Source organism: Ursus maritimus, unplaced genomic scaffold, assembly GCF_017311325.1.
Source record: "Ursus maritimus isolate PB19 unplaced genomic scaffold, ASM1731132v1 scaffold_6, whole genome shotgun sequence".
NCBI classification, from domain to species: domain Eukaryota; kingdom Metazoa; phylum Chordata; class Mammalia; order Carnivora; family Ursidae; genus Ursus; species Ursus maritimus.
Genome location: NW_024426774.1, coordinates 8069824 through 8084859, shown reverse-complemented (window position 1 = coordinate 8084859; position 15036 = coordinate 8069824).

The window sequence follows — 15036 nt, the reverse complement described above, 5'->3', positions numbered from 1 at the left end:
TCATTGCTTCGTGAAGAGTGAAAACACCAAGGAAAAACTCTTCTCAGATCCAGCGACCATTATCTGATTCAACGAAGAAGTCTCAGATCACTGACAACGGAGTAGGTCCATTGTTTCACGCCTGCCTTGTGTGGTGTGGGTCAAATACCAGAGCATATCAGCCAACACACACGCTGTAATTACACTCACTTGTAGATGGCACACTGTAGCTTAGCTATGGTTTAAAGGTTTTGAAAAAAAAATGAACAAAAGCATTTTGTGAGAATAATTTTTCTATACGCACTTACAATAATTATGTATTTATTATTATTTGTAAATATTGTGCAACACATCCTTTTTCACAATTCTACTAAACTAAGTGCATGTGTGTATGCACACGTCAATTTCTGTGGATATCCAGGTATTTGACGATCGTCAGCACACCACTATTACCCTGCCTCCCGGAGGAGGCGAGCGGCAGGTTCTCAGGTCCTCTGGGTCAGTTCTCCAGTCCTGGCTGTGATGCCAAAACAGACACTACAGCAACTGATCCTATGGGAAAGTTGAGGACAATGGAAATCATCCTACGAGCCCTGGTGAGACACAGTTTTGCTGGTTCTGTGTCCGGTGGTTGCTTTTGGCAAAACTATAGCACGGGTCACCACTGCTTGCCTCCAGAGATAAAGGGGCAAAAAGTCCCCACAAGAAATGAATCTGCTCATGCCAACCACGGCTTAGCTCTTGCACCTCTCTCTGCCTGAAATGCTCTTGCGCCTTCTCTTTCCCTGTNNNAAATACGTTCTTATGCCATAAGGCTCAGCCCAAGCACCACATTCTTAGGAAAGTCATCACTGGTTAGATGGGCCTTTTCTTTCCTCTCGTCGTGCCTTATTGTAACGCTCAACATGCTGTATTTTGTCTGCTGGTGTCCAAAATTGACTATAATATCCTCAGGGACACGAAGAGAGAATTACTCATCTCTGTCAGCAGTTAACAACAATTTCCTATTGAATTGAATAATGGTGATGTACAGAAGATAAGCTCAAGGATATGCCCTTCCAAACTGATTCTGGGCTGTTGTCACGACATCACTGAATGAACAAGCCACGGGGGGAAGCCTGTCTGAATGCCTCGCTGCACAGTCAGGGACTAAGGGATCAGAGTTAAGTCGGGGCTCTTAACAGCCAGGGCTGTATATGGGATTGGGGGCGGTTTGCCCATGGGCTACAGAAGAATAGAGATTTATGTGAAACGCAGTGTTCAGAGATGTTTTAGGAATTGAGAACCCAAATAAATGCTCAGAAAATTGTCCAGGCTTGAAGTTTAAAATGAAGTCCTGTACAGAAGGAACACCCATGTGGAGCATGTGGGAAGAAGAGATCCTGTCATATGTCAGCATCTTCTGGTCATAAGACATATGTGTGAGAGTTTGTGAACCACCGAAAATATACACATAAAATGATAATGATTATTTTCCCTGTACTATCACCGTTCTAGTGAGACCAGAGGATGGCTGAAGAAACTCAGGGCCGTACCTGTTACCCATTCTGAAGTCTGACGAGGATCACTCCCCTCTTCAGCAGCTCAGATTGGCAAACCCCCATGACTTCTGAAGCACTATCCCAGAGTTGATGGGCTGGGTGCCCAAGAGACCCCCTAAATATTTGAGTGCCTGGGGTATAGCTTCAGAAATCACGATTATGTTCTCTAGAATGGCATTGATTTGTCAAGCCGATATTTTTACTATTTTAATTCCAGCGTGGTTACCATACAGTGTTCTATTAGTTTCAGGTGAACGATGCCGTGATCAGCACTTGCCTAGTCCGTGTTCAGCTTGAAGAGTGGACTCTCAATCCCCATCACCGATTTCACCCATCCTCCTACCCGCCTCCCCCCGGTAACCACCAGTTTCATCTCTATAGTTAAGAGTCTGTTTTTTTGGTTTGTCTCTTTTTTTCCCCTTTGTTTATTTGTTTTGTTTCTCAAATTCCATATCTGCGTGAGATTGTATGGTATTTGTCTTTCTCTAACTGACTTATTTCACTTAGCATTATACGCTCTAGATAAATCAACGTTGTTGCAAATGGCAAGATTTCATTTTTTCTTATAACTGAATAATATTCCATTGCATGTATAGGGTGTATATACACATCTTTTTTATCCATTCATCAGTCAGTGGACACTGGGTTGCTTCCATACCTCGGCTAGGGTAGATAATGCTGCTGTAAACTTTCAGGGGGCATATATCCCTTTAAATCAGTATTTTTGTATTCTTTGGGTAAATATCTAGTCGTGTGATTGCTGGGACATAGGGTAGCTCTATTTTTAACTTTTTGAGGAATCTCCGTTCTGTTTTCCAGAGTGACTGCACCAGTCTGCATTCCCACCAACAGTACATGAGTGTTCCCATTTCTCCACATCCCTTTCTTTCTTGTTTTGTTGACTTTAGCCATTCTAACAGGTATGAACTGATATCTCATTGTGGTTTCGATTTGTGTTTCCCTGATGATGAGTGATGTTGAGCATGTTTTCATGTGTCTGTTGGCCACCTGTGCGTCTTCTTTGTTCTGTTCACATCTTCTTATTTTAATTGGATTTTTTGTTTTTTGGGGTGTTCAGTTGTATAAGTTCTTTATATATCTTGGATACTAACTTTATCGGATATGTCCTTTGCAAGTATCTTCGCCCATTCCGAAGGTTGCCCTTTAGTTCTGTTGGTTGCTTACAGCGTGATGAGTTTTTACCAAGTGGATGCACCATGTACCCACCACCCAGTTCAAGACACAGAAAACACCAGCATCCAAGAAACCCCATGTGACCCTCCCAGTTAGCTCGCCGTCAACGGAGGCACCGTTCTGACGCTCATCCCCATGCGTTCGATGGCTTCTCTGATGTGTCTGGTCTCTTTCACACGGTTGTGTTTGTGGTGTTCACTGACACTCTTGCCTGTAGCAGTAGTGTGACTTCAGTATGGCTCCGTGGTATTACATGACATGAATATACCACAGAATTTACCCATTTTACTCTCGATAAGCTGTTTCCAGTTTGGGTTATTACGAATAATGTGCACATTTCTTTGGAGCAAGTCCTCAGGAGTAGAGTCACCAGGGGAAAGGGTAATATTCCTTTTCTCTACTTTACCTTCTTTGATTTAGCTAATACATTTTTTTAAAATTGTACCTGCATCATCTTACACATTTCATATATTTTCCTTTTTCTTTAAGAGATTAGAATTGTAAATTGAGGATTATAATATGTATTTTTGATTAATAACAGTCTCATGTAAATTAATCCTACTGCCACCCCTTAGCCAGTGCCATAACCCTGGGAGACAAAGTTATTTATCTCTCTCTGTGTTATTATTGTTACGTAGTTTTAGTCTCCGCGTAGTTCAGACACGTGAGATACTATTATTATTTACAGTTAATATTTGTTTGTAATTACCTATATATTTACTTTTCCTCCTTTCTCTAGCTTTTGTTCCTCACTGGTTTTCTGTGCTTCTCCCTGGCCTCATTTTCTTCCTTCCTAAAGAATTCTCCTCAAAAATTCTTCTTAAATTTTTTTTCTTTTTGTGTATATTTGCTGGCAACAAAATCTCTCAGCTTTTGCTCATGATGGAAATGTGTTTGTTTTGCTTTCACTTGTGAAGGACATTTTCTCTGGATGTAGCCCGGGCTTCGGTTTCCTCCTTCCAGCATTTTAAAGGCGTCATTCTGTTGTCTTCTAGCTCCCATTGCTTCCGTGGAAATGTCAACTTTCAAGATTCTTGTTCCTCCTTTGAAGGTCACGATTACTTTTCCTCTGACTACTTCTACGATTTCTTTGTCTTCAGATTTCAGCAGTTTTGCTCTGATGTGTTGGGCACGGCTCACTTGGTGCCTGTGCTGCACGGGGTCCACGTAGTTTCTCTGTCTGTAACAAGGGTTCCATCACCCGTTTGGGAAAATCCTCAGCATGATTTCCTCAGAGGCTCCTCCGCCCGATTCCCGCTCACTTCTCCGCGGACGCTGTGCTTCCACGGCAACTTCCCCACGTTGCATGTCTCTCCTCTTGTTCTCTGTTTTCCCTCCCTGCCCGGGAGCCTGGGTATTTTCTACTAACCACTGTCCGGTAACCTAATCCTCTCCTCCAGGTTTTAAATTCAACTTTACTTAATTGAATCTTAGTTTCAGTTGTTGAAAATTTTAATGCTAAAATTGTTAATTGGCTCTTTGTTGTGGATTTGGATTTTCTGATTAAATTCCTCATCTTTGCTTCAACTTGTTAATCAAAGCTATTTTAAAGTCCATGTATTGTGACTCTAATAAATGGACTGTCTGGGGTCTTTTCCCATTGTCCTTTTTTCCTTGGTTCCCTTTCCTGGTTACGCCTGGTGAGCCTTTACCAGATTCTGGGTATTTTGAATGAGAAGCTGCAGAGGCTCGGGGTGCAGTGTTCTCCCAGAGCTGCCCAAATGGGGCTCCGACCACGGGCCCACTTCCTTCCTGAGCAGGGCGGCTTGCTCACTTGTTTTGACGCAGTTTCGTAAGGATCCGTACTGCTCTTGCTCCCTTTTCTTCTAGGATGGCCCCTCAAGGTTTCCAACTGAAACCCCAGACTATTTGCTGAGATCCATGACCTCCTAAATTCCGTTTCAGCCCCACAACACCAGAAACCCCAGTGCTCCAGACCAACAACTGTAAGGTGTTGTGCTTAGCTTCTCAGGATCTTTCCCTGTTTGCCCTCAAGATGCGGCAGATCCCCCGGGGGAAGCTGCATGTTAGGACAGAACCCCAGGCTCCTGCCTTTGCTCCCGGGTCCTGGCTCCTGCTGTTCCCACAAGCGCCAGGACCTCGTGGGATCAGCACTTCGCTGACTGCAGAAGGAGCCTAGCAGGTCTCTCGGACCCTCTCCCCTCTCTCTGGGATCTTCCCATCTCAAGTCTTGGCTGTACATCAGCCCTCTGATGTCTTCCAACTCACTTAAAAAAAAATCTGACTTTTCTACTTGTTCTGGATGAAGGATGGGCTGTGGCTAGCTTCATCGTAGCTGCCGGGAGAAACCCTCAGTTGGGTTATGGTGACACAGCTCAGGGAAAGCCATCCCCGGTGGTCGCGGGTTCCTGGCATTGTTTCCAGTTGGCGTGGAAACAGGAGGGCCGAGGCTCATCCCTGCCAGCGGCCATTCGAGTCCTCCACACCATCCCGGCGACATTGCTGTGCCCCTTGAATCCCCGGCACAGTGTCAGGGCTCCCTTCCGGCACTCAGCCCCGGACTTGCAAAGAATTCACTCCCCGGACCCCAGCCCAGCCTAGCCTATGGTTATGTTTTGGAGGGATGTTCCTTGGTCATTTTGGTCAAACACTTGCCAGCTTCAGGCAAACAGAGGCTCAGCGGTTGTCTGAATTCAACAGCATTTCTCCTGAAATCGTGGCGTTCCTGGCTAAAAGCAGACTGACTCCATATGGAGTGGGATAGTCTGTATCTCCTCCCCCGGCCTCAGAAACGAAAAGAATAGTACTTGTGACTGAAAAAGAGGGTCATGGAGACTAAGCAAATATTTGTAAAGCAGCATAGTTTGAACACTTGAAAGAAAAGTGCAATATGAATGATTATTTTTTAAAGCACCATATGTAGGAAATGCAATCCAGCTTTTTGAAAGAAGCATTTTGGCGTTTCATCCCAATTTACTGATGAATGGTGACTAATGAAATGTTTGTCTGCGATTCTGAAGAGCAATTCAACGGGCTGCATGTAGATAGATAGCGTCAGTCGCTTTTGATCTTGCGGACCAAAGCATCTTATATAATGAGAAATTATACCAGGTTTCAAAATCCTCCAAATGATGGTATCTGCAACACCACGGCCTCTCCTTACTATCTCCTACTTTTCTTTTCTCTCCATGAAAGAAATAGCAGTTTGTAAAGGCTTATAAATTCCAACTCTTATCTTTTAAAATGGTTGTTCTTTTCCCTCATCTTAACATGCAAATAGACTCCCTTCTTAAGCCTTTGATAAAAAGCCAGAAGAAAAGTTCACAAGGTTTTGATACACCATCCTGAGAAGCCCAGCCAACACGCAGAGATATGTGGGGAACTTACTATTACTGTACCCCCGCCGTGGTGGACAGACCCTCCGTTAACAGCCTCAGAGAAAGCAAGCGTAGCATCGTAGGAGAGGCGATCGATAAGCGGGCATCTGATAAAGGATTTGGAACCACAAAAGAAGATTTCCTAGTTGTCTCCAGCACCCTTGACGGCATGAGGTTGGAGACGGTCCTTGACGGTGACGTCGGGTAAGGCGGCCTCCAGGCTCCCTTCAGCCTTCAGTCCTGGCCAGTCCTGACTTGGCCTGCAGCTTGCTGGGCGACCTTGGGAAGGACCCACCCCTCGGGCGGTCAGTGCCTTTCTCTGAGGCATGATGGCCGGTGTGGCCTCGGATTCACCCACAGCCGTGCATCCTTGGGACAAGGTTTGGGGTTTCAGTTCTGGTGGGATCACCGGGGAATGTTCGGTGCCCCTTCACTGCATGCCAGCCACGCTCCCAAGTGCAGCCCCAGCATCTCCACCCCTGCACACAAAGCCCCCCCCCACCTCTCTCCTCCCCCTCCACCACCCCACGGCTCTGCTCCCTGCCGGTTCCTACAGCGTGGTTTTCATCATGTCACTTTTCTTTCTCGAAGCCCCACTCTGTGGCCTCCCGCGCACCGGCTCCTCCCCCGCTGCACACCTGTGCCCCTGCAGCTTTAAACCACACCCCCTGCACCCACCACATCCCATCTTCTGCGGCGGCCCTGCCCTCTGCCTACCTGCCGTCCACACCTTCTTCCCGTCCTACACACCTCCCGAGTATTTTGTTAAAGTCGGGTGCGTTGTTCTGTCAAGAGGGCCCCACACCTTCAATTTTAGAGAAGCCCTTCCTATCCCGAGAAAACGCAACAGACAGGGCTCACTGAATGTTGTCACATTTATCTTACAGTAAAACAGTAGACCCTCCAGGAGGTCCTCGGAGGTCTCCTGCTGCCCCAGGGGGGCTTCCTGACTGAAATCACTCCTAGGACCGGAGCACGGTCTGAGACGGTGGTCGGGCTGTGGTCTCCGTTGGGCACATTGTCACAGGTGGGAAGAAAGGCTGATGCCGGCCTCCGGCTTCTGACCATTTTCATCTGTGAAATTCAAGGGGAAGATGGTGGAGGCAGTGGTCAGGACTCTGTGAGGACAGTGACTAACAAACACAGAAACGGGCTTTAGAGAGTGTGCTGGTTGCCTAATGCTGGGCGCCAAATCCACAGCTCACACCGAAGACGTCACTTGTTCCGTCCTCGTGTCTAAGGTCGGGGTCTGGGCTGGGTCAGCCACCCTCTGCTCTGGGCCCCCCAGGCTACAGCTCGGTTGTGGCCGAGTGTGCTCCTTCCTGGATTTGTAGACTCCTACCACAGCACACGGTTATCATCAGGATTCAGTTCCTGGTGACAGGAGGCCTGACATCCCTCCTTCCTGCTGGCGGTCAGCTAGGGGCTGCCCTCAGCTCCCAGAGGCCACCTGACCTCCCTGCCCCGTGGCCCTCCCAGGATGGCCGCTCACTTCTCCAAGACCGGTAGGTGCCTCTGCTGCTTCCAGGCTCTGAACTCACAGAGGCCCACACCCCTTCGAAGGGGCTCTTCTGATTAGGTCAGGCCCACCCAGAGTGATCTTTATTTACTTGAAGTCAAACCCACTAGGGAATCTTACTACATCTGAAAACGTTTCTTCATGCTTGTCCTGAATCACAACATGATCCGATGGACTTCACGTCTGCTGGCTGGAAGGAGTCACGGTCCTGCCCACACTCAAGGGGAGGGGGTTATAAAGAGTGGGGCTCCCGGGGCTGCACTCTGGGGTATGTCTGTGAACTTGCTCAGCTCACTCAGTGTGGGCAGCACACACAAACGAACATCATGGGGTCAAGCATGTGAAATTAGGAGGGGGGGTAGCAGAACACTTGTGGGGAGGCTGCTGAGTCCCGAGCCTCCCCACACAGATCGGTTCTGCGCATCAGCCTCACCACTCACCACCGCTTGTCCTTGTTCTCTGCACGACACACTGTTGGGAGCGAACCCCAGCTGTGCCCCAGGGAGCACACTGTCCATCCGACCCGGCCTGGGCCCCAGTGAACCTCCTGGAGGAAGCTGAGCATTCAGAAGCACACAGCAGAGACCCCTCCCTTCCTGTCCCCTTCCCCCACCCTGAGCCACCTCCCCCCACACCNNNNCCACTTCCCCACCCCCAGAGCTCTTAAACCTGCCTCTCCAGGTTCCCACCAGCACTTCTCACCCCAGCCTCCTCTTCCTCTCCCCAACCATGCTTAGCACATTCCCTGCCTCCCATCTTGCCCATCACCCCCACCCTGTCTCCCCGCTGGGGCTATGCAGGTCTTCCCAAGGGCAGCCCTGACCACATTGCTCCCTGGGAAATCCACCCAGGGCCCTGCCTCCTTCCTGGCAGGAGTGTGCCTCATCTGGCACTCTGGCCATGCCGCCTTCCAGCCCTTCGTAAAGGCTCCTCCTCACCCTCATTGCCTGCCTTCCCTCACCCGCCACCTCCGGGTTGTCCACCGGGATTCATAGAGAGGAGGTCTTCTGAGGAAAACATTCCCAGAGGACTCGCAGTGGCCTCAGGGGCCGTGGGCGCCTGTCCACCCTGGACTGACCCCTCAGCGCATGTCACCCAGGATGGGGCAAGCCCACTTTTCCGAGCCCCGGCATACAGCAGGCGCTTGTCGAGTGCCCTTTACTGCACTCGGGGTGGGCAAGCCTTCCAGACCTCAGGGCCCGTTTACGGGCCTGGGGATTCTCGGTGTGGCTGACGGGAGCAGCCCCAGCCTGCACTCCCCAGGCTGCTGGGAGCTCGCCCTGGTGGGCAGAGCCCTCTGGGGCCCTGGGTGGGGGGGGGGTGTTGGGTTCCTGCTCTAGAGCTCCTTTGGAGCAGGAAAGCCAGCTTGCTGGGCCCCTCTAGGAGCGTCCCAGAGGGATTCTGGGTCCTCTGTCTTCTCGGAGCCCCTCCCTGTTGTCCCTGGGGCAGTCTTTCCCCACGTGCAGGTGCGGAGCCCACAGAGGCCCAGAAGGCCTCCCCACAGACAGGGCCGGGCTGGGGTGCAGGCCCCCGGACACCCCCTGCTCAGCCCAGAGGAGCCCCAACTGCAGCTGATGCACTCATCACGAATGGCAGCCAATAAAGGGGCAGAGCTGGAGACCTTTATCACAGGGCGACGGGGCTCCAGTGGCAGCCACCCCAGGCCACCCCAAGGGACACTGAACAAGTCATCAGAAAGAACCCAAAACCATTGTTCTCCTGAAAGCCCCACCCCTCCCAGGGCTGGCTGGAGATTCAGCCTCTTTCCAAAGCAGCAGGGAAACGTGGGAAGGGGAGGAGGTGGGCTGGATCCCACGGTGCACCTGTCCAGTGGGGGGCTCCCTCTGTGACCTTGGGGGCTGAGGTCACTTCTGCAGAAAGAGGGAGGGGGAGTGTCGCCTCCGAGATGCTGTGCAGAGCTTTGCAGGCCTGAAGACTCCAGAAGGCTGCTCTCCACGATAGGTTATTACTATTTTTATTGAGGTGAAATCCACACAATGTGAACAGTTTGGTGGCATTTAGCACCTTCCCAGCGTTGTGCAGACAGATGGCTTGCTTGTGCAGACGCAGGGCCCTCACTTGTGCCCCCAGGGCACCATCACTGTCCCCGGGCAGGACCGTGAGATGGGGGTGGCAGCAAGAGCTCTCTGGGTGCCAGCTCCAGACGGGCTTCACCAACGCCACCTGAGGGGGCCTCGCCAGGACCCAGCGCTCAGGCGGCACAGGGGCTCCACACCGTGAGCACCAGGAAAGGCCGGGCCGGGGGAGGGGGGAGAAGGGGTGCTGCAGGCTGAGCCTGAGCCTGAGGAAGGCCGGGAGTCCCTGGAGAGCACAGGACAGGCCGGCAGCAGGGCGCGGGGACCCCTCATTTGGGGGCTGCCGCGGCGTCCCAGCTGATGTACAAGCCGTCTGCCTCCTACGGAATGGTGCTATTCATTTTCTGGAGAGGAGCGGAGCTTTGGGGGGAATAGAAATGAGAATCTGGTGCTGTGGCGGGAGGGAGCGAGTGCAGCCCTCCAGATTTTTCACAGTCTCAGCAGAGTGGAGCCACAGAGACCCGCCCAACCCGACCTCCCAAATTCCTGTGCTTTCTCCTCATCTTGCTTCCAGCCCTGAGAGTGGATGGTAATTCCTGATTTCGTCTTTAGCTTCACCTCCACCCCCTTGGTACGAGGGGTATATGTTAGTGCCTGTCAACTTGCCATCCTAGGGCTCCGTTTCCTGGGAAAATCCGTGCTTCTGTATTTATTACATTCTCTGTAGATGTAGAAGCTATGCCTTTTCTAAAATGAGGGCTCTGAGATGGGAATAAACACACGCGTCACATATATCCTGGGCTCCGTGTGCCAGGTGCTGCGCATTTGCCGTTTCTGATTCCTGAAACAGGAGAGGCCCCAGGGAGGTGGTCGTGGGGGGAGCGCGAGGCTCCTTGCCGGGGTCACAGGTGGAGCAGATTGAAGTGGGGAGACCCGCCCTGTGACTGCCGGAGTCTCATAAACGAGGAGGCTGTCGCTCCGAAGGTCGTCCAGGAGCGGCCCGAGTGGACCCGCAGTCCCGCGTGGGGTCTGGAGGGTCTCTGCAGACGCCCGGCCTGCCTCCGGCCGCCTCCTGGCCCTGTCCTCCATCCGTGCGGGTTCTCTCGCGTGACCCCTAGCTTAAGCAAGGGAAAGATAATTTTTCCCTGGAGCACATGGAACGTGGTTTATGGCTGCGGCAGAGAGTGCGCTCTCCGAGAGACTCTAAATTACCGTGCTCTCTGAGACATGCATGCATAATAGATCCAGCCCAGATGCAGAGCCCTCGCCTGCAATTCCTCAAGGCGCCTGAAGAGCCTCTCAAGGGGGCTTGCCGAGGTCACAGCCTACTTGAGCTATTGGGGCGGGAGAGGCAGGACTCTGCAGGTGGAGATGAAATGCTGGCAAGGAAGTGCGATTCCTCACCGGTGTCAGCCCCAACCCAGGCCCGGCCGGGGACTGGAAAGCAGACAGGAGCTGGCGCTGGCTGGGCCGCTCCTCCCTGGGCAGGAGGCTTTGCACGCATTGTGTCCTTAATACGTGCAGATCAGCCGCGTGGGCACGTCCCCTTCACGGGAGGGGGGGAGGGGGACCGAAACCCCCAGGTCCTACCTGCCCCAGAGACCCATAGAGCACACCCAAGAACCGGGGGTGTAGGACCTTGACCCTGACGGCTTCCTGGACAGCTGGAAACTCACACTCATCTCGTGCTGGGCTCAGTGACCTTGAGCATGTCACTGCTGTGTCTGGAGCACAGAACCCTCGAGTCTTAAATGTGCACGTGGACCAGCCACCCACGGCGCCTCGCCACGCCATCCTGGGCCAGACTTGGCACAAAATAACTGAAACACAAAGGCCCTTGGGGATGCTCAAGCCTCCAGTTCCACAGAGGGCTCCGGAAGCCCTTCCCACACTCCCATTCCCGTGGACGTGCGGCAGCTAGTGTGCTTTGTCATGGGCCCACCGCCGCCAGGATTCTTCCCTGTAGATTCGAGTTCCATGACAGCCCTGCAAGGAAACGGGACTGGAGCAGTCTCTCCAGTGTTGTGTACCAGCAGCAGCGCTGCCGCGTGAATTCTAGGGTCACAGGGAGGGAGAGTCCCAAGGCGTCCACAGGGAGGGAGAGCCCACACGCACGTGACCTTGCAGGCACACGGCTTACAGACGTGATGAAGTCAAGGATCCTGAAATGGGGATGACCCTGGACAGCAGGTGGCCTGGAGCAACCACCGGCTCCCCCTAAGGGGAGGTGCGGGGGACAGAGGAGGCTTGGGACAAGCAAGGAGCAGAGGGATGTGGGGCCATGAGCCCAGGGCAGCTGGTGCAACGTAGTGACCTGTTTCCCCAACACACTCACTCCTCAGGAGAGACACGCTCACAGTACAGCACGGCTAATGCCGGTGCGCTTGCTTGGGCCACCTCAGGTGGCTTCTCCCTGGCCAGCCTCCCCCTACGGTGCTGAGCTCCTCCACTGTCCCCCCTGCCCAGGGCCCGTCCCCACGGCCAGCTGCAGCCACACCCAGTGGACGCACCACAGCCCCTCACTGAGCACTGAGGCTGCCCTGCCCCTCTCTGTCTCTGTGTCTGACTCTCTGAGTGTCTCGAAGCCTGGCCAGCCAGCTGGCAGCCGTGTGCTCTGAGATGCTTGCTCGGCGATGCTTGCCTGGCGTGGCCCACAGCCGCCCGAACTCCCTCCCTCTGGCAGGCAGGTGGGACAGGAGAGAGCTAAGGAGCCCCCTGAAGACCTGCCTTGGGTGGGAGGAGGCCTCTACGCAGATGTCTGAGGACAAGGGGACTGTTCACGCGGCAGGGGTTGAGGTCTGACTTCTCCCAGGGCCCCTGGCATTCCTCTGCAGGCCTGCCGCATCAGGCAGACAGCTCTGGGCTGCACCAGGCTGCCACACCCCTGGCTCTCCTCCACCCGGTGCAAAGCTGTCCCCGATAATCCCACCTGCCTCCTCGGGGTGCAGAACAGCAAATCAGAACAGCTCAAGAAACTTCAAGAGAAGCGGCCACTGTTGCTGATACCCCAGCCGAAGCCCAGGGTTGCCCACAGGCAGACAGATCGGGGTCACTGGCTGGTGTGTGAAGGGACTCACCGGCCACAAGGAACGGAGGCTCGTGTCTCAGTGACAAGGAGGGAGGTGTGGCAGGCGGTAGGGTGGGGTCTGTCGCTTTGGGAGGGATCAGGGGCTTATTGTGCCCCTGCCAGCAGGGGTGGGGTAATTCTCTGTTTGGGGATTTTAATGACCCTTAGCCAGGAAGCACGAAGAAAGAGTGGGGAGAAAGCCTTCCTCGGGGAGAAGCCTCGGCCACTCCCGGGAACCGGGAGGGGCGTCGGTCCCGTGTGGCCTGTGCGGGGCCGTGGCTCTTCCGTGCTCACACGGGCTCCCAGGGGTGGCTGGGCTGCACTTGCCGCCAGGTCTCAGCCTCTGGCGTGGCAGTGGTGTACCACGCTTCTGCTCCACAGGAGAACGTGGGCCCCGCTGGGAGTGGCTGGTGGGGTCGGGATGCCTCTGCCCCGGAGGATTTCAGCAGTTCCCCGCGTCCACCTTCCCAGGCACTTGCCGGGCCGTCCCCTGGTTTAGCTGCCACGCTCATTTCGCAGCATGTGGTCCACACGCTTGCTAATCGCCCCAAAGGGCAGGAAGCCTCCACGGGCTAAAACCAGAATGAACTTCCCATAGCGTCAATGTTTAGAGCAAGTCAGTGCTACGTCAGGGTTAAATCGCAGGCACGTGTCTCATGATTAAGCAACACTGTCGGGAAAGCAGTACAAGTCTTGAAAATTCAGAAAGATACACCAGGAAAGGTTGGTTTGTTAGAAAATCTGTTTCAGGGGTGCCTGGGTGGCACAGAGGTTAAGCGTCTGCCTTCGGCTCAGGGCGTGATCCCGGCGTTATGGGATCGAGCCCCACATCAGGCTCCTCTGCTGTGAGCCTGCTTCTTCCTCTCCCACTCCCCCTGCTTGTGTTCCCTCTCTCGCTGGCTGTCTCTATCTGTCAAATAAATAAATAAAATCTTTAAAAAAAAGAAAAGAAAAAGAAAATCTGTTTCAATGAGAAAGAAAGAGGGAAAAAAACTATAATGTATTAATTTTTGAAGTAATGCCTTCAAAGGAAGGTTTAGCTGACGGAATTTCTAAATTAAAATATCTTCTGTACGGTTAAGAGGATGAATGCTACCGATGACGCGGTACTTACCTGCACCTCGTGCAGTCCGAGCCCAGCCGGGGGTCATGGCCAGAACCCGTTACCTTCTCTCTTAAATGCAGATTATTTTATCTGAGCCTGGGGAATAAGTTTTTGTAACAATTTTTCTTTTGCTTAAATTTGTAAGACTTGGTAGGACGTATATGAAGTTTAGTGCACATTTTTAGAAAACCCTGGAATAAAACCTACAGGATCCGTGAGAATGCTCCCTGATCCTGTCCGATGCTAGCAAATCCCTCACCGTGAACAGGCCCATACCGGTGCCCCGCACTGGGGATCGGAGCCCCTGGTGCAGGGCTAAGGCGCAGGCCTGCGCACAGCCGTGTCTGAAGTCACAGCACCGCACGGAGCAGGAGTTTCTGGGTGGGTGGCAGCCCCGAGACACAGCTGAGTGACGCTCCCACGGAGGCCTGGGGACAGGTCGCCCTGACCAGCCCCCCTGGGAGGCTCTAGCAGGGGGTGTCTCAGCAGCCAAGCAGCAGGCAGCTCAAGACTCGGAAAGTGGCCAGAGACTCAAAGCCAAAGCCATTGGCGGGCGGGGTTGGGGGGGCCTCTGGCAGAAGCCGGGCCTTGGCGCTCACTGGCCCCCAAGCACACACGACTGGGCCCCTGGCGCACAGTGTGGCTGGGCGGGCTGTGGCCAGGCACAGACGGTGCCCTCCGGCCCGGCGTTGATCCCTACTGCTCACCATCGCAGCTCCTGGCTAAGGAAGCCCGGGCATCCTGCTCACCGACCTCTGCCCTCAGTCCCTGTAAGCCGGCCCCGAGCGCACGGTGTCCAGGAGGAGAACAGGGATGTCCCCACCACAGCAGGGAGAAAACTCGCCCTCCCCTGCTTTTTGTTCCATTCAGGCCCCCAAGGACTGGGTGCTCCCACCCACCCTGGTGGGCAAGGCTTCTCTACAGAGCTCACCAATTAAAATCCTAATGCCTTCCAGAATCAGCCTCCCAGACACACCCAGATTACGTCACCCAGCCCTCTGGCACGCCTTAGCCTGGTCAGGCCAGCCCAGAGAGCGAGCCTGCACGGGGACTTGTTTTGTTAAATTAAGGTATAATTTACATGCCGTGCTGGAGGGTTTGAGATCTAGACGGACAGAGAACTTCTCCTTTCTTTGGTGGTGAAGGTGCAAACATGGGAGCAGGACATGGTGGTCTGGGGCCATGGCCACAGCCTCTCAGACACAGAGGGGAGGAGCCTTCCCCAGACAAGTGCCTCCCGGGGCTCCCACCCCCCCC